Raw genomic sequence first — 20,809 nt, 5'->3', positions numbered from 1 at the left:
GCATTTTAATAGTTTTTTTAACATTTAGTGACACTTTAGTTATATTTTAGGATTTTATCTTGCATAATTAAGTAATAAACTAGGTTATTTAGGTTTTTCATGGATAGTGCGGAATTAGATAAAACATGTTAAAAGTGCAAGGAGAGATTAATTAGAATTTTTTAAGTCTAAACGAGTGGAATATTTGCAAAAGCAAAAGAAAGAAGGGGGAGGGAGGATGATTTGTGTTAAACATGGTCTGGGCCAGTTAATTCGTGGCCTAGTTGCCTTCAAAATTCCGCCCAGCCCACCTGCTCTTTACCCGATTTCAGACCCTTTAACCTTGAACACAAAACGACGTAGTAGCATTGCCAAACTACATCATTTTTGTGTTAGACTCTTTTTATTAAAAGATGAGTTTCAAAAATCAAATTTTTATCACACTTGAGCCTATCCCCAAATCTCTCCACCTCAATTTAGAAATTAGGGCGACCAGAAATCGTTTTTGCCGCCCTTCGCCTCACTTCCACCGGAGGCAGCGCCTTTTTTCGCCAGTGAAAATCTCCAAACAGCCCCCAGTTAAAACCCCATAATCTCTGTCCTCGTCTCAGGTCCAATTCACCCATAGTTTCCTCAAAGAACATCCCAATTATTTCGATTAGAAGATCTGAGAATGCAAAACCCTTACCCCTCTGCCTTTTTCCAATTTCACCCCTCACTAAAGCTCCGACAATCACAAAACCTATAAAACTTTAGTGATTTCACCGAGATATTTTTATCAGTGTTGGGATTGGGTCGTTTCATAGTGGCCGGTGATGGTCAATTGGTCGTTGACCAGCCATGTCTCTTTAAAACCTTCTTCTTTTACTCTTTTGGCCATCGGACGTTGTTGCATATATCACTGGCTAGACTACAAAGTCCAAACCAGTGATCATATAACAATGACCCCAGCCGGCCGAAACTTGATTTCTCCGGTCAGTTTTGAGTAGTGAGAGGTATATCTCTTCACCTTTATGTTTGTCTTCTTCTTTCTCTTTTTCATTCATTTTTCTTTTGTGGTCTCCGCATGATCATCTTAATAGAATTAGTTTCACGTTTGATAATTCATGTTTAATTTGAGCAAGTGGTTTTTGGTCTGTTTAGTCGCGTCGAATGGCATGTCCTCCTTTCATATAGTCTTTTCGATTCGGTTTTGTTGATTAATTGCATTCATGATTAGTTACATGATTAATTAGTGTTCTAATTCTATTTTTTCCTTTTCTTTCATAAATTTCCCATTGCTCTTCCAATTTATTAAGTTAGTATATTAATTGTTTGTATATTAATTTGGGTCTACCAGATTGGAGAGTTGGTTTGGGTGCTTTTTGGTTGGAAGGGTATAGGCCTATTGTGGGCTATTGGCATGGCCCAAGTTTTATGACCTACGTAGATCCTCACCTATCCGCTCATTGTGGATAAGGGATTGAATTGGGGGTGGTAAATTAAGAAATTTATTAAGGGTATAAAAGGGAAAAGAACTAAGAAAAAGTCAGCGAGAAACTTCAAGAAGAGTACCAAATGAGCTGAAAATGGATAAGTTAGAAGGATTAAAGGGGAATTTGAGGGATTTCAATATAGAGAATCTTGAGGAAGTTGCTAGAAAGTGAAGGTTGGTATAATTTCATTGTCTGAAAATATGTGATCCGATAAGGAGAAGGGTAGAAGAGAAAATTGAGCACCAAAGTAGGAAACCCTAATGCCTTCTTATAAATAGCCACATTTCCTTTCATTAGGGGTAAAGGTTGAACAACCTACCATCAGTATTCAGCTAAAAATTTAGAGTTCTTGTAGCTAAGAAACAACACTAAATTATAAAATTAGCTAAAGAGAAAAAAAGAAGGTTGAAACAACAGACATGTATTTCAAGATATAGATCTCAGGAATGAAAAACATGTCTTGAGGGAGAGCAAGATCTGTTAATCATCGCTGGTTTAAGGCTTTTTCTTCTTTTGGATTTTTTCAAACACTGAAAGTATTGATTTTCGGGCATTTGAGTGCTGAATCTGAGGTTTAAGCATTAATTGATGCTGTTATATTTATAAAGTAGAGCTCCATTCCTTTCCATGAAACTGCTTTTGTTCCTATCGTTAGCTGCACACTAGGTAAATACTCACAACTATGTATCATATTTATCTTTAATCAATATGTGTTGATCTGGTAAAATTTTAGGTTGTATATCTCAATTTCAGCTTTGGTTCATGATATGATGTTTGAACTGCATAAGAGTATGACCGTTCTGTTGGTATATCATGTTTAAAATTAGAGTGCTCATGATGAATACCTAATTAAATATACTCTATAATGTATGTATTCATGCTGAATGATGTTGAAACACATGGATGTCGAAAACCTGGTGACTTTCTCGTTGTTTGGAACTTCTGAGTGTCCCAAGGGTTAATTCAATATGATTTGATCATTGGGTCAATATTTGAGAAACCTATATGCTACACTCAAAACATGAATCAGAGCATGGTCAGATTCCAAAGATTTTTAGATGATTACTGACGTTACGGTTGATTTACAATTTGGGGCTCGCGTAATGAAATGCTGAAGCATCCTGTGTTTAGGGGTTTGAATTTAATGGCAATATTTATAATAGATAAATTTAATCGATACTCATTTTTACAAGTAACATGTAAATTAGTAATTTTCAATAAAGAAGCTAATAAGTAATGGATTCGTTGCTATATGTAATAATAGATCTCTTCATGTGCATTTTTTATTGATAGTTCTAAATGCAAAGTGGTTAAAATTGCAAGGCAATAGAACATTGGCTAAATGAGAGGCGCTTAGACCTGCGACCCAATTTAAAAGGGGTAAGCGTGCAGGTGTGAAGGTCTTGTGGTTTGGAGATAACTGGGCTTCAGGCCCCTGCCCTTGTGGTGGCCCAGTAATTTTGAAGGTCTGATGGGGACCTCTTACCTTGCAAGGGTATAAATCCGAAAGACACAGAGTTGGACATAATTGGGCTCTCTATTTAAGCTCAGTTGTTCTCTGTTGTCCAATTCATGGAGATCGTAGCCCAATATTTCGCTCTCCTTACTAATCGTAGTGTGATAGCCATATAATAATAATGATTTCCATTCGCTATGTCATTCAGGACTGCCTTTATAATAGGTTGGACTAATTTCAAAACTCTATAAGCACGAAATGCTCCCCCCAACATCTTTGAATCATTTCTTCCTTAGCTTGAGCACTTAAGTAATTGAATCAAAGTTTTGTTAAAATGGAAGAGTAGAACATTTCAAGAGCTACCACTGAATCCACAACATAGAAATCCCCTTTCATAAGTAATCTTAAGGTATCTGAATCATGCAATTGATTTGCAAATAAATTCCATAACCCATGGTCTCACAATAACCTCAAACCTTGGGAAGAATAATCGTAAATATCGCTAGCATGATTTTAGGTACGAAATAATAATGAATCATCATGGTTATGGGTATGGTTTCTGTGACATGACAATGACACAAAAACCCAAACTCAAGTGTGCATTTACGTGTTACACCCCATATTTTCGTACGTAAAAGTACGCCATAAGTAAATTGATGAAAGCTCGGAAATAAGATATTACATCCCGCATTTTTAGTACGTTAATGTTTCGTCGTAAGTTAATCGACGTAAGTTCGGGAATGAGATTATTTTAAGATTATAAGCATTATGCTATTCTGAACAAGTGATGAGTAAATTCGTGAAGGTGAGAGGGTAAGCAAATTGAAGAAAAACGATTTTCGTCGAAGTTTGACATTTTGGGATAAAATACGGCCCGAGCTAAAATACCCGGTATTTATGGACTAATACCATACAAGGTACCACATGGTCATGATAGTAAGGTGTATAAGGTGTGTTAAAAGTGAGTAGTATTTTAAGTAAGTTGAGATAATTCTTAATTATGTGGGTAATTGGTTAATTATTGGGTAATGGGATATTACCTAATTAATTAGGGATATATTGGATAAGAATTAAATTTCATTAAGTGGCAGCTCCCCCTTCAAACTAAGTGACTCTTGCCTTTAGACCATTGAATTAAGATGACACATGGATAATATCCTAATCCATTCCATGCAAACACGTAGAAAGGGAGTTATACTAGTCATTCCTACACTTATATTCAATTAACAACAAGATTCATTTGGTAATGGAGTTATATAGAAAGGAAAAGCCAAGAGCGAAAGGAGGGGATTTGGAAATTCATACAAGACCACATAATACAATAGTAATGTGAGTTACTTCAACAATTCATGCGAGATCACATACACATTTAACAAAGGAAAGCCACTATAAGTCTTAGGAACGTGAGGGCCATATATCAAAACGTGAGATTTGGCAATTACAAGGGAGTACGATGCAATCTTTCTCAAGAATATCATACAGATATTTCCCTACTTTGATCCGTCGTTATGCGTTGTCGAAATCAATGGTGTTAAAGGAATTGTCCAGAGAATCGGTTCAGGTATGCTAAGGCTATCCCTTCTTTCTTTTGGCATTATCTATACGACACAAATGAAACGAGCAAATATACCATTTCCATAAATGACTCTATTCATAGAAATACTAGAGATGCTTATGTCATTGATTCCCCATGTGTCATATTACTCTATCATCTGTTCATGGGTCTCAAAAAATACATAAGTTGATAAAGTTTATTTCATGATATTAATCAGAGACATAATGGTCTTATGACGTTCCGAGAGATTTTATTGATGTACTTCTCATGCATTGCATTTATTTATACATGTACATTGACCCATGACCAGATGGCATTATATACGCATATATATATGTATAAATATGTATATGGGATATAGGAATAGGTTACGGCGTTATATATGCACCACCACCTGATCAACTGGTATACGTTGATGATTTTCTCACAGTGGCCGAAATGGTATGATGAGATACCCTCAGAGGCTTGATGATGTTATGAACGCATATACCCATGCATGGTATGATATTTATACATATATGCATAACATTATAAGTATTAAATGATTCACAGAGCTATTCAGATATACATGTTGAGTCTTTTACTCCATGTTTCTCTCATGTTTATTGTTTACTGATTTTCATTCCTTACATACTCGGTACATTATTTGTACTGACATCCCTTTTGCCTAGGGACACTGCGTTTCATGCCCGTAGGTCCTTATAGACAGGTTGAGAGCCCTCCAAGTAGGCTATCAGCTCAGCAGAATATATTGGTGCACTCTATTTGCTCCGGAGTTGCTATTTGGTTAGTATCATTAGGACATGTATTGATTGGTATGGCGGGGCTCTGTCCTGACCTTTATGACAATTATGTATTCTTAGACGCTTATAGACAGATGTCATATGTACGGGTATTTGTATGGCCTTGTCGGCCTATGTTTTGAGTTTATAAATGATCATGTTGGCCTTATAGGCCCGTATGTCACGTATATGGGTTTTTATATCAGGTTGGGTCGTTCTATGTCGGGCAATTCCCTCATGTTTATTCTGTTTATCTCATGACGCCCCTTCTGGCCCACTTACCTATGATGATGTAATAATAAAGATAAGTTATGTTGGTACTCGGTTGAGTAAAGTACCGAGTGCCCGTCGCGGCCCATCAGTTTGTGTTGTGACATTACGTGCCTTGATCAGTCACTTCTAAACATAATAATTGTAACAACCCGATCAATTATTTTCAGCATTTGTATTCCGTTCAGCTATTTGATGTCTTGAGCAACATCTATTCTAATAGATTCCACTTTGCTTGCTTGCACAACTTCCTCTTTGCTTAAAAAAAGGGGCAAGTCAAGTAAGTAAGCAGTGATCTGAACCAAAGCACAAGCTTTATGATGTATTATGACTTGTGCGAATCGTCGGTTTTGGTTTTCAGGTTATTCAGACTTGAGTTCATGAATCTATCCTCGTTTTTGACATTTGGTTGATGATTTCAAAGAGAATATTGAGGGTTTTTGTCTAAGATTTCATAAAGTGATTTTTTAAGTTTTGAACATCGATTTGGAGTTGGATTTGAGTGAAACTAGTATGGTTGGACTCGTAATCAAATGGGTTGTTGGATCTTGTATGTTTTATCGGGTTCTAAGGTGCGGGCCCGAGTTTGACTTTTTGGTTGACTTTGAGCTTTTGATTAAAGATTCCACCTTTATCGATTATGTTTATTTCCTTAGGCATTTTTGATGTATTTGAATTGCTTTTGGCTAGTTTCGAGTCGTTCAGAGGTTGATGCGCGCGTGATGGCATTTTTGGAGCATTGTTTGGCTTGCTCGGTATTGGATTTGGCTTGTTCGAGGTATGTAACACTTCTAAACTTGGTGGCGAGGGTATGAACCCCTGAATATACTTGATATGTATTTGGTGTTCAGGTGACGCACATGCTAGGTGACGAGCGTGTGGGCGTGCACCGTGTGAATTATGACTCGATTGATTTTGTGGTACTGTGTAGTGACCTAATCTTGCATCTATTCATGAAATTTCTACGTGCTAGAGTAATTAAGCTGTAATCCATGTTATAAACCATGTTTAGGCTATATGCTTATCCTGTTGATACCCATTGAGATCATTTCTGCTGTTGAGTTATTTGCTTACATTACAATTACATACTCAGTCATACTCATTCATTTGCATATCATATCTCAATATCTGTTGTCATTTATTGATACTGCATATCATCATTTTTGGGCTGATTTTCATGACATTGTGAGCCTGAGAGACTGGAGAGATTGATTACTGAGTTGAGGCCTAAGAGCCATATTGTGAGTGATATTGATCGGATCGGGTTGCACGTCACAACAGGTATTATTGATTCATGATAGGATCGGGCTGCACACCGCAACATGTATTATTGATTCATGATGGGATCGGGCTGCATGCCGCAATAGACTTTATTGATTCATGCCATGATTGGCTTATTATAGCGCTTGGGCTGGATCTTCTCCTCTGGAGTCTGCACACCCACAGTGAGCGCAGTTGTTATTGATTCACGATGGGATCAGGCTGCGTGCCGCAACAGGATTTATTAGCATTTGGGCTGGATCTAACATGAATAGTGCTGAGTGACTGAGTGTGCAGAGTGATTGAGCGTGATGAATGGGAGTGTGAAACCGTGATATTGAGTACTCTAAGAGTGTGAGTACATGAGTTCATCATCGTGACACATTGCATCTGACATGCATACTTGACATGCTGGCATAGAGATGCATTTCCTCATGTTACACAGTTTTTTGACATTTATGACTTCACATGCACATTGACTTATAGTCATAGAGATGTACTTTCCTCATGCTATCTGAAATTGAATCATCTTATCTGTTGTTGAAAGTTTTTGGGAAAAATCAAAGGTTTCTGACTTACTCATATTTTGGTGATTTCGGTGAAGGATTGGGGTTTTCCTATTTTTTTTAGCAAATATACTACTAGGTTATTACCCTAGTAGCTATTATATATAATAAATCCCCAACTGGGTAAAAATTACAAAATGTTTAAATTACCTACCAACAAAGCAAAGTAGAAGTAACGTAATAAACTATGAAAACTACAAGGCTAGTAATTTGAAGCATCCAAGTATTGCCAACGATTGTGAATGTACACACCAGTTGCCAACAATTTGTTGTAACACCTACAAAGCTCTCACCAGGCGTCATTTGTTGCAATCCAAGGAGTAGGTATGTTTAAATCCAGTAGTTGTCTAGCAAAGCATTTTGGACATTGTGTTCTGGGGGCTGAAAATTCCAGCATCATTTTTGATACATTGAGCATGAATTTGAGATGAAAACTTACTAGAGACAGAGCTGCCAGCTTGATATATGAAGACAATATAGTGTCTTTTCATCTCCAGATTGAGCATGCATGCACACTAATACCACTGGATAATGATATGACACTATACTGTCAATACCCAAAAATAGATGTAAGCAATAGTTTTCCTTGTATTTCATGTGAGTAGGTATCCTCAGTTTGATATACCAGTTCCAATAAATAATACACAAAGAGGTTGTCATGTGCATCCATATAGTGTGTATAAATGCAATCACATTTAGTATAATTCATATCACTGAGATGGCTGCTTGACTCCATGGTTCTGTATAGTGTTACACCACCCCCAGACTGAGCATGATAACATACTAATACCACTGAGAGATGGTCTAACATCACACAAGTAATACATAGTAGTCAAGCTCAGGCCATGTGATAACTGTCTGTGTATGTGCATATGATTGATGTCCAAGTCAAATTGCTTATGATGTATAGCAGGATAGCTTCCATTTTTCTGATCCTGACTTGTACTGATATCTGTGTTGTTTCTGTGTATGTACAGCAAATTGTTGACCACTTTAATCAGATTGAAAATAATCTATGTAGCTTGATTGTGTTGTCATCTGTGTTGCTGATATTTGGTTGTTGTAATGTGCTGAGAGACTCCCATAATGAGCATTGCAATATGCTAATACCTCTGGGAGTTGATGCTAGCACCAATAGGCATTAAAAGTTTTCAGAGGAGCAGCAAACATATGTTGTGTTGAACCAGTATTCTACTGATTATTTGTACTGCCAACACCCCTCTGTATACTTTCCAAAGCAGTCTTATCCTGTCTATGAACTCTGCAAGATAAAGCAAACAAGTTAGGATGTAGTGTTGTGCTCTCAGGTTCCTGTGTGTGTTGAAAACTTCAAAGATGACTGGGTGGTGAATGGTGAAGAAAGGTTGTTGTTGGTGCTTGTTTGTGATGCTCTTATTGGTTATCTTTAAATCATTCCCACATAGCAAAAGGTAGTGGCAACTTCAACTAGTATCCAGACATTGTAACATCAGTACTGATTATGCTGAAGGCCAATCATTTTTGTGATAGACTTTTGTGCAAAAGTAGTGCAGGTTGAGCCTCTATTTTTTGCCTTAGTTTTCTGATCCGGTTATTGATACCTGCAACATGAAGCAACCAAGTTAGGATGCAAAATTGTGCTCCCAGGATCTGTGTGTGTTGATAACTTTGATTGATGCGGGCTGTTGTTGGTGTTGGATTGTGATTCTCTTGTTGGTTATCTTCAAGTCATTCCCATATAGCACTAAGTATTGGCAACTCCAATTGGCATAGTAATACTGGTTCTGCTGAAGACTAATCAATTCTTAATTGTCTTCTGTGCAGTAGCAGTTCTGGTTGAGCATTCTGCTGTAGCCAGGCATGTTACAGTCACCATTACTCAAGTATCTACACCCTTCAAGCATTGTGTATGTAAACCCAGTAGATTGAGAGAAGACAGCTATAACCAAACAAATATGGCATCCTTTGATATCTGTATGAGAGTAGTCTTTGCCTTAGTTTTCTGATCTTGTTATCCTCTGGGAAGCAGCAAACATTTTAAATCATTCCCACATAGCAAAAGGCAGTGGCAACTTCAACTTGCAGCCAGACATTGAAGACCAATCAATTTTGTGATTGTTCTCTGTGCAAAAGCAGTGCAGGTTGAGCCTCTATTCTTTGCCTCAGTTTTCTGATCCTGTTATTGATACCTGCAACATGAAACAACCAAGTTAGGGTGTAAAATTGTGCTCCCAGGATTTGTGTGTGCTGATAATTTTGATGATGATGAGGGATGTTGTTGGTGCTGGATTGTGACTCTCTTGTTGGTTATCTTCAAGTCATTCCCACATAGCACTAAGTATTGGCAACTCCAATTGGCATAGTAATACTGGTTCTGCTGAAGGCTAATTAGTTCTTGATTGTCTTCTATGCAGAAGCAGTGCTGGTTGAGCATTATGCTGTAGCCAGGCTTATTACAGTCACCACTACTCAGGTATCTACACCCTTCAAGCATTATGTATGTAAGACCAGTAGAGTGAGATAAAACAATTATAACCAAGCAAATATGGCATCCTTTGGTATCTGTATGAGACTAGTCTTTGCCTCAGTTTTCTGATCTTGTTATCCTGCAAAACGTAGCGAACAAGTTTATGAAATGTGTCTGTGCTCCCAGATTATTGCATCTACACCCTTCAGTTGGCATGTATTCGACCTGCAGATTCAACATTTGTTATAACCTCATGCCAACATATTGTTGAGAGCAAAATGGTCACAACAGAAATCTGTTTAAAACCCTGGAGAAGTGCAAAAAAAATTTGACAATGATATTGCCTCAGTTAGCTTACACTATTCAAGCATCTACACTCTTCAACTGGTGTATAGCCCAGTAAAGTAAGAGAGACAAAAACAATAATCACACCACTATGACTTTGTAGAGGCAGTGCAGGTCTTTGGTATCTGCTGCCAAGCATTTACAGGAGGTTGCAACAGATCCCCTATAGTCTGGTGTTGTGCAATGCTAGCTATAATTATAACCAACCAAGTATGTACACCATACAAGTGAGAACAACTGCATGATTAGGAATGCTAGTTGGTGGAGTTTTACTAGCCTACTTTTCTTTGAGATCTTGCATGTATTGTTGAGACACCATAATTTCTAAGAAACAAGGCAAGGTTTTATATGTTGATCTCATTAATCAGGTTCTCTTCTCTTCACAATCCTAATCCGAAGGTTAGGAATTTGTTATTTGTCCATGTTGATCAGTTTTTTTTCTGCACTTGGCAATTCATTAAATGACTGAAATGTGTGTGTACCTGCAAAAGTGAAAGCTAGGTTAGCAAAAAAGTCAGCAACAATGTTCCCTTCCCTTAGTAAATGTTGAAAGACAACATTGTAGTTGTTCTTTATATGCTTGATCTTCCTTACTTCAGCACCTATGCACCAAGGAGTTGCCCATTTGCCATCAATTAACTTCCTCATTACTAAGGAATCAGTCTCCATAATCAGTGGATGTAGTTGCTTTTCCACACAGTATGCCAACCCCTCCACAATTACCTTTGCTTCTGCCACTAAGTTAGTTGTCTCTCCTATCTCCTGTGCTTTCGCAAACACTAAATCGCCAGCATGATCTCGAACACAAAACCCTTATGAGCTTGGACCAGTATTGCCTCTTGATGCACTATCAGTTTTGCATTTGAACCACCCTTCATAAGGAAGCTGCCAGGTAACTGTCTTAGTCCCCACATATGGCTTGTAGCCTTCAAAGAAGCTGATCATATCTGACCATAGAGGAGGAATTCTGGACAGCCATGAGTACCTCATCCTTGCTAGATAATATAAAGTCTTATTCACTTCATGAATCACCCTATTGCAAGAAATTGCACCACCATACTTCATCATATTTCTCCTCTTCCAAAGTTCCCATGTGATTAAAGTTGGAGCTACCTGATATAATGGCATTAGTTTAGGACATCACTTTGCATTCCACCATGATCATTTGGCCTGAGGTGTGCTCATACTTGGACAAAACTTCTACAATTTTCCTTAAAGAGTATGGGTCAGCAGAGGAAAAGATTATAGTATCGTCTGCATATGCCAATGATTTAATGGATCAGTCCATTTAGGCATCCCAAAGCCCTTGAATCTCGTGTCTTCAAATAGTTTATTTACGATCTAGACAGAACCTCTGAAGAGAGAATGAACAGGGCTGGAGAGAGGATCTCCTTGCTTGACCCCTCTTGTTGAGTGAAAGAATCCTGATGCTTGACCATTAATCAGAACAGAATACCAATTGTTGGAAATTAAATTCCTTATCATGTTGATGAAGCATTCTGCAAATCCCATTTTCCTCAAAACATGCATTTGATACTTCTATGAGACCCTATCATAAGCCTTTGCTATGTCAAGTTTGATAACTACATTAGCAGGTTTTCCCCTTAATCTTATGTCAGTAACAATCTCTTGTGTTAACAAAATGTTTTCAAATATACTTCTCCCTTTGACAAATCCTGACTGATTAGAAGAGATCAAAGAAGGCAGTATTTTTTCCAGCCTATCATGAACAACTCTGGAGATAACTTTATTTACAAAATTGCTTAAGCTAATAGGCCTTAGGTCGTTAAATATTTGAACCTGTTATTTTTTTGGTAGCAAGACAAGATTTGTGTGGGTGACTTAGGTAAGGAACTTCCTCCATAAAATAGTTTCAGCATCGCATGTATGTCTTCCCCTATTATATCCCAACATTCTTGAAAGAAAATGCCTGTGAGACCATCTGCCCACTTTCACTTTCACCGCTCAGTGCAAAAACCGCTGCATTTACCTCCTCTATTGTAGGAATTCTACAAAGTTCTATGTTTTGATCACAAGATACCATTGAGGGTACATTGTTAAGAAGCTCAGACCTTGTATGATCAGCTTCTTGTGTGAACTGTTTTTGAAAAAATTCGAATGCTGCGTCAGCCATTCGTTCTTGCGACTCAATCCAGTTACCATCATGGTTCTGGATTCACTTCAGTTGGAGTTTCTTCCTTATACATGAAAAACATGACTATTTTCCTTAACTGTGAATGAGCTGAGCATCATATCTCTTAGTTATTTCCTTTATCACTTTTATTATATTGTTATAAACTGTTGTAGGCTATTGGTGTTGGACTTCAACCTTTGTCCCAACTCGTCACTACTTTCAAACTAAGGTTAGGTTTGTTACTTATTGAGTACATGGGGTCGGTTGTACTCTTACTACACTTCTGCACCTTGCGTGCAGATTTTTGATGTTGATGTTGCTGTGCATGGAGGGAGTGGCATTGAAGACGTACCTGCGTTCTGGTCATTTCTGCCTTTTGTTCTTTGTAGCTTTAGAATTATTAATCTGTTCATGTATATTTCAAACAGATGATGTATTTATTTTATACCGGCTTTGTAAACTCTAAATCTTAGAAGCTCATGATTCGTACTACCAGTCCTTGGGAATTTTTTGTATAAAAACACAGTTGTATTATCATTACTTCTCTTAATGAATCTCATTGGAATTGGTTTATTGTTAATTAACTTACCTAGCGGGTTGGGGTTAGGTGCCATCACGACTAGTTAGATTTTAGGTCGTAACAATAATAAACGTGTTGAAAGTCATGGGTATGTACATGTGGCATGATTTTCAATACATGTAAAACAACAAGTGCACGACAACATGGCTTGTTCAAGATAAATTCCATAAATATCTAAAATACGTAATTAAAAGCGGTATAAAAAATAAAAAGACACACAATTCCTAAAAATATGTAATAATCCGAATAAACTAAACCAAGTGTAATTTGTAAAAAGCGACCGTGATAAAATCATGAAATCTACGAGTGCCTCACACCTTCTCCAGGTTAATAGAATTCCTTACCCAGTCTTCTGTATTTTGCGGTCCATAAATAAGAACAAAACTTCCTTGAATTGGGATTTTAAATAAAATTGGTGACTTGGAACACCCTAATAAATAATTCCAAACAGCAACTCCTAAAATTAAATAAATTAGTCCCTTTTCAAATAATGTTACTTTATTTCAGAAAGCTCATTTCTTTCCACAAACTCCGAAAAATGAGTTGTGACACCTTCCTGTCCTAGAGGCCAAACTTGTTGAAATGGGCGAATTCGAGGCCTGACTGGAGCAATCAGAGCAAGAAAAAATTGTTCATAGTCAGGAAGCCACTCAGAAACACGTCGAGCTTGCTGAGTTGAAGATTAAACAAGCAGAGTTGCAGGACGTTTTTACTTTGGTTGCCGAGCAGGAGTCTGCTTTGATGGAAAGAATTATCTACTTGGAAGCTAACATATGCTCCAAGACCGAGGAAGTTATTGCGGCTTAAGAGAAGAGGGCAAAAATGGAGGAAAGGCTCTGAAAGGTCATGGAACAAAACCGTGAACACGCCAAAACCAACTCTGGCATGTCGGCAACCTATAGTATATTAAAGGTTGACAACGAGCAGCTGCAGTAAAAAATTCAAGAACTCCAAGCAAGATTTCCAGCTCAAGATGATTCTTTCTTTCTCGAGAAAATTCATGTTGTTTACAGTATGAGAAGGGGGACTCTAGAGGATGCCAAAAATGGCATTGGGAACATTGATGACTGTATTGCCGAAGCTCTTGCTCTAGAAATAACCTCCTTCGATAACATTCCTACCCGGCCCAGTGAGCAACCTTTGTCTCCAAAATATGCTTAAAAATCTTCTCATCCATCAACATTTGCTAATATAGATTGATGTATTTTACAAAGGTTTTTTTGAACAACTCTTGTAACTATCCCAAACTCTCTTTTGTGCTCGGGATTTTAAAATAAAAAATATCTTTTTGCCTTAACTTCTCAAGGATTTTAGTTAGCAAAAGATATCTTTTTGATGTATGATTTTCTATTGATAAAGTCGGCAAATTTTCACATCCGATTGACTTTATTATCGGGTATTATGCTTCCGGTTTTTAACTTTTAACTAAAGAGATTTTATAAGAGAGGGCCCTTATATTTATGGTTCTCTTGAAGAGGACGTCTCTTGTTCATTCCGATACTTGCATTTGAAGTTCAAACAACATTCAAATAAAGGAAAGACCACGTCTATTGGATAAGAAATAAGATATAAAAACAAAAGGACTTTATATTCCTTCTATTTTCAAAAGTACATTTAGGCAAGTAAGAAAATTACATTTGCCAAATAACTAACTGCTAGTACATGTAGCTAATTGTACTTCTTACTTCTACGGGGTTGTATATACAGTCCCTGGTCCTAACTCGAGGTAATTCATAATAACTGAACTTTTAATTTCAAATTATGTTTCTCGGTTTCAAGTGTCCCTAGTATTACTACATTTTTGGATACTTCACTTGCATTTTGAAGCTAGCATTGACACTTTTAGTGTTCTAAATAGGAGTAGCTCCCCCGTAGTGTCTGAATACAAAGAATGAGGATTCGAACACTGGACTTCTAGTTTCCATTAAAAACTTATCTTCATAGTACATTTTATGTTTCCACCTCATTAAAAACCTTGCCACAAAAACCCATCTCGGTCAAAAACTAGACGAAGAAAAAAAGAATGCAGCACGTACTTTTAGTATAATCAATGATCTTCAACAATAATACCTCTTGATATGGGTCACATTCTAGTTGCTTGATAACTTAACTCTATTTTGGTTTTCCAGTTGATATGAACCTTTACTGGTTATAGCTGAAATCCGATAAGGTCCTTCCCGATTTGGCCCTAATTTTCTAGCGTTAACTTCCTGGGTGTTATGAGTCACTTTGTGTAGGTTCAAGTCTCTAACTTTAAAATAACGAAGATTTGCTATACATTTATAATACCTTTTCATTCTTTGTTTCTATGCCATCATTCTCACATAAGCCAAATCCCGATGCTCTTCAAGCAAATCCAGCTTAATCAACATTACTTCAACATTTTTCTGCTCATTTGCCTGGGAAAATCTCATAGTTGGTTCATGAATCTCCACCGAAATCAGAGCTTTTGCACCATATACAAGGGAAAATTGTGTTTCTCCCATGCTCAATTTTGCCATGGTCGATACGCCCATAGTACTCTCGGTAAATCCTCTGGCCACTTGCCTTTTGCATCCTCTAACTTCCTTTGGAGCTTTTGAATTATCACCTTTTTATTGAGTGTGCTTGACCATTAGCACATGGATGTTACAGAGACGAAGTAATCCTTTTAATATTCAATCTCTCTAAGCATTTTGTAACTCTGGAGCCTATAAATTGTTGCTCGTTGTCACAAGCAATTCTTTTGGTACTCCAAATCGATAAATAATGTGATCCCAAATGAAATCTATCACCTCTCGTTCTCCAACCTTCTTGAAAGCACCTGCTTCAACCTATTTAGTAAAATAATCAGTTATAATCAAAAAAAAATTTACTTATCCGGGTCCTTGAGGCAAAGGCCCAACTATACCATTCCCCACTTCATAAACGTCCATGACGACACAACTAAATGCAAGAGTTCAGCCGACCGATGTACTAACTGAGCATAACATTGATATTTATCACATTGTTTTACAAACATCGTTGCATCTTGCTCCATTTGAGGCCAATAGTAACCGACTCTCATTAACTTGAGCACTAATGAATTCGCACCGGAATGATTGCCACAAACTCTTTCATGGATTTCGCTCATTACATAATCAGCTACCGCTGGTCCTATGCGTCGAGCCAGCGGACCCTGAAAATATCTCCAGTATAATTGTCCATCAATAAGACAATATCAGGTAGCTTTTGTTCTTAGTGCCCGAGAGGCTTTGGAATCATCAGGCAATTTTTCATGTCTTAGATATTCTATAAATTTGTTTCTCCAATACCAGACTATATTTGTTGAATTAACTTCTCAATAACCATCCACATCTATGACTGAATGCAACAACTGTACAACTGCACCGAAATCAGTGCCTTTCATCTTCGTTGAGGAATCCAAGTTAACTAACGGATCAGCCTCCACGTTGTCCTCTCTTGGAATATGGATCACCGACCACTCTCTGAACCGAAAAAACAAAACTTGGACCTTGTATAAGTACTGTTGTGTACACACTTCTTTAACATCAAAACTCCCATATACCTAATTAACCACCAGCTGGGAGTCACACTTTAATTCAATCACCTCGGAACCTAGTCCTCGTGCTAATTCGAGTCCTTTAACCATAGCCTCATACTTGGCTTTATTGTTAGTTAACAGAATAGTTCTTATGTCCTGCCTTAAGATTTCTCCTAAAGGAGTAATTAATACTATTCCAAGATCGGACCCTTTCACGTTGGACATGCCATCCGTATTGTAAACACCTGACCAGTTATTTTTAGATTTAGCATTCCATTCGGTATTTTGAGACTTTGAATAGCTTGATATTATGTATTATGACTTGCGTGTATGGTCAGTTTAGGTTTCTGAGTGGTTCGAGATTGATTTAGAAGAATAACTCTCTATTTGAAAGTTTTAAGTTGGAAGAGTTGACCAAGGTTTGACTTTTGGATAAATGAACTTGGAATCGAGAATTGATGGTTCCAATAAGTTTGTATGATGATTTTGAACTTGTACATATGTTCGGATTTTATTTTGGAGGTTCCTAGAAGAATTCAACACTATTTGTCGAAAGTTGGTAATTTAATGAACTTAAGAGTTCATAAGTTTGACCAAGAGTTGACTTTGATATTATTGGGCTCCAATTGGTGTTTTTAGACTTTGGATAGGTCTATATAGTTGAATTGAACTTGTTTCCAATGTTTGGATGTAATTGAAAATGTGTAAGCGTGATTCAGACACTCTTTTGAAAGAATGAAAATTTAAGAACTTAAGAGAAATTCTATTCGATTTGAGCCTCGATTCTTTGTTGTGATATTCCTGTGGATGTTTTGAGCCTTTGGATAAGTTTGAATAATTTATTTATACTTGTTTTTATGATTGGATGGGGTCCCGAGGGGCTCGGGTGTGTATTGAATCATTGGTTGAGAGACTTTAAGTTAAGGATTTGGAGTTGTCCACTGTCAATACCGGGTCAAGACGATCTGTTTTTGGTGTTTTAAGTGTACGATCAAGTTCATAACGTATTTTATGATTGAAATGCATATATAGTTTCTGTCCGGGAGATTCCGAATAAGTTTTGGGTGTTAAAACGAAGATTTTGCGATTGCTGATTTTCTGGTGCAACAATTCCGAAAATGCCAATTATATCCCTGAAATTTTCTGACTTCCTTTAAAACTTCAAAACACATATCTCCCTAATTTAATGTCAAATTGGGTGATTCAAAAGGCTATCTTGGGTGTAATCTCGTAAAGATTATGTTAGGCTTATCAATTATGAGTTTCGGGATTTTCTAGCATCTGATTCGGGCTAGGACAACTTCTTCATATTTGTTACATATTTCAAAATTTAGTAATTTTTTCTCACAATGTTTGGAGCTCGGGAAGAGGCTATTTTTTAGGGTTTTCATCTACTACATTGGCGTAAGTAAACCTAACTTGAATTTATGATTATAACATGAATATATAATTAATTTTTGCTCTAAATCAAGGAATCTTAAAGAAAAGAGGACTTTGGCTTGAAAGATAAGAAAATGTATTTTGGGGGGTTTTGGCAAAACTTTTCTAACATGAAAAATGGAGATTTGAACCCCGATTTGGAGTTGGTTTTGGATGAAACTCCTATATTTGGACTCGTATTGGAATGAGTGTTCGGAATTTGTGAGTTTTATCAGGATTTGGAGTTGCCTTTTTGGTTGACTTTGAGTATTTGATTAAAGATTCAAACTTTATCATTTGGGTTTGATTCCTATAGTATTATTTGATGTTATTGAGTTACTTTTGGCTGGATTTGAGCCATTAAGAGGTCGATTCATGCGGGAAGGCATTTTAGAGTATTGATTTGGCTTGTTTGAGGTAAATATCTAGCCTAATCTTGTTGAGGGAATAACCCTTAGAATATGAATTTGTTTTTTAATTGAAATGTTTGAGAAGCAATGTATAGATGAGATGACAAGCGTATATACGAGTGCTATGTATGATTCATGACCGGGGTACTTTTTAGGAAGAACTATGCCGTTATTTGAATATTAGGCTTCATGCTATCATGCATTAAAGGTTAGTATGACTACGTGAATCATGCTAAAGATCATGTGTAGGTATTGATTTCCTTTTGAGAATGATATTTGCTGTTGAATGGTGTATCCGCCTGATTTGAGTTGTAGTTGTACACTCACATACACCTTAGCAAGCTATCTTCTTCCATCCATGAATATGTGATTTGATATCCGTTATTCATATATATATGTATTTTTGTATATGCCTTATGTGTGAGGGACTGGATTGGCAGCATGTGAGTGGTCCGTGCGGGATGAGTTATTTTGGCACATGAGTTATCCGTGTGGTATTATGATTATGGCACGTGAGTTATCCGTGCAGTTGTTATTATTGGCACGTGAGTTATCCGTGCAGAGTATAGATAAGGATCCATCCCCGTAGGGGTCACCCTCTCATGTTTCTCTCTTGATGGTGTACACGTAGGTTGTGAGAAACATACGGGTTCTTGGTTGATGTGGTTTATGGTATTTGGATCCTTGGTTGGACTTTGCATCTCTTCTCTATTTGCAAACTCCTTGAATGTATACATGATTTTACTGCATATCTTCTCTAATGTTAGCTCCAAAATGTATACATGCCTTTATGCATATCTTCTCTATATGCTGCCTTACCGGATAATATGGTTCACGGTACACATCTTCTCTATATGTGGATCTGTGTGTCTTGACTTGTTGAATCATGCATATCTTCTGTATATGCAATTTTTGGAAGATTAATTGAAATTTCATGCATATCTTCTCTGTATGCAACTGTTGGAGGATTATTTGATATTCGTACATATTTTCTCTATATGCAGCTGTGGAAGTATTATTTAATATTTGACTCATATCTTCTCTATATCTTGAGTTGTTAAATTGGAATATTATATGTGCATATATCCTCTATATGCAATTATAGATGTGTTATCTGATATAAAATGCATAACTTCTTTATATGTTGAACCGTTAAGAGACTGCCACACATCTCCTCTATGTGCATTGTTTTGTGGTACATGTAGTTCATGCTTAAGACTTTGATTCCCTTTCTGGGTACACATATATGTTTTGAGTTGTACGTGATATATATATATATATATATATATATATATATATATATATATATATATATATATATATACATACATACATATTGAGTAGTATCCTTTACCTAAAATCTCGTCACTATTTCACTGAGGTTAGTCAGGATACGTATTGAGTACATGGGGTCGGTTATACTCGTACTACACTTCTGCGTCTTGCACGCAGATTTTGGAGTTGAGTAGCCATGGAAGACGAAGCCTTGTTCGAGCTACCTTTTGTTCATGGGTAGTTTAGGATTTCATTTCTATTTATGAAAACTTCAAACAAATATTGTATTTATTTCTCACATCAGTTTTGTAAATCCAAATCATAGTAACTCATGACTTGTATTACCAGTCCTTGGGTTAGTCATAATTAATTTCTTTGTAGATTTACATATAATATTGATAATTTCTCATTGTAGTAGTAACTTATATTGTTTGGCTTAGCTAGCAAAATTGGTTAGGTGCCATCATGACTTAGTGGGATTTTGGGTCGTGACAAGTTGGTCTCTAGACTCATAGGGTCTACGAGTCATGGACAAATGTCTAGTAGAGTCTTGTGGATTGCTATAATGACATCCATACCTATCTTCGAGAGGCTACAGGGCATTTAGGAAACTTCCTTTCTTTCTTTCCTTATCATGGGACCTTGTTTCAGCATGAAGCCTTAATCTCCAAATTTGTTTTCTTCAATTCGTGTGCGATATTGTCGTATCAGTTGTGCACCGGCGACTTGTGATTTTGCGGATGGGATGTGAAGGGCTATGGATGCATGATCATCATCTCGATGTGTCGTATAGTTTTGTGATGTGGATATGTTGGTGGATCTTTTAGTTGTTTATTATGGGATGAAGCAAATTTTCGTATCTGATCGATTGGTACAGACTCGAGAATATTATGTGATTGCATAGTAGTGGTGACCATGATAGGGTCATAGAGGGATGCGAGTTTGAGGCTAAGAAGGTGGATTATCTCCTGCAAGATGGTCTAAAGTTGTGTGACCTTTATGATATTTCTATGAAGAGTTTTCCTTCTATTTAGTGGGATGTACGTGCTATGATTGGAGTTCGGATCGCTTTAGGAGGTTGTCTCGACTATCAGGAGGATACGTATGCACTTGGCAGAGTCTTTGGAGTGTTTTATGACTATTGATTACATGAGTTTATGAAGAATTCATCTTGATAACAGAACGAGATCATGGCAGTTATGAAAGAAGAGTAATGTGGTTATCGATGATGTGTACTATGGCTTCAATCCAAGTGAGGGAGTATTCTGTTAATGATCAGATTTCATGGTCATATGTTATACAAGTTGGATTAAGGCACACTTGTGGATCCGTTA

At 37.0% G+C, this 20,809-nt stretch overlaps 1 long non-coding RNA gene across 2 annotated transcripts; it reads left to right on the top strand.

The window, feature by feature from the left end:
* The first annotated feature begins 416 nt into the window (after nucleotides 1-416).
* LOC138893316 (uncharacterized) lies at nucleotides 417-12,848 on the top strand. 2 transcript variants are annotated; one of them, XR_011408567.1, is made up of 4 exons: nucleotides 417-974; nucleotides 5,137-6,089; nucleotides 6,208-6,295; nucleotides 12,569-12,848. It is a non-coding gene; the product is annotated as an uncharacterized lncRNA (long non-coding RNA). The 2 variants fall into 2 exon arrangements; XR_011408568.1 differs by lacking the exon at nucleotides 5,137-6,089.
* Nucleotides 12,849-20,809: the final 7,961 nt, after the last annotated feature.

This window comes from Nicotiana tomentosiformis, chromosome 6 (genome assembly GCF_000390325.3).
Source record: "Nicotiana tomentosiformis chromosome 6, ASM39032v3, whole genome shotgun sequence".
NCBI lineage: Eukaryota > Viridiplantae > Streptophyta > Magnoliopsida > Solanales > Solanaceae > Nicotiana > Nicotiana tomentosiformis.
The sequence above is the reverse complement of the archived record's forward strand: the minus strand, read 5'-3'. Positions and strand labels throughout refer to the sequence as shown.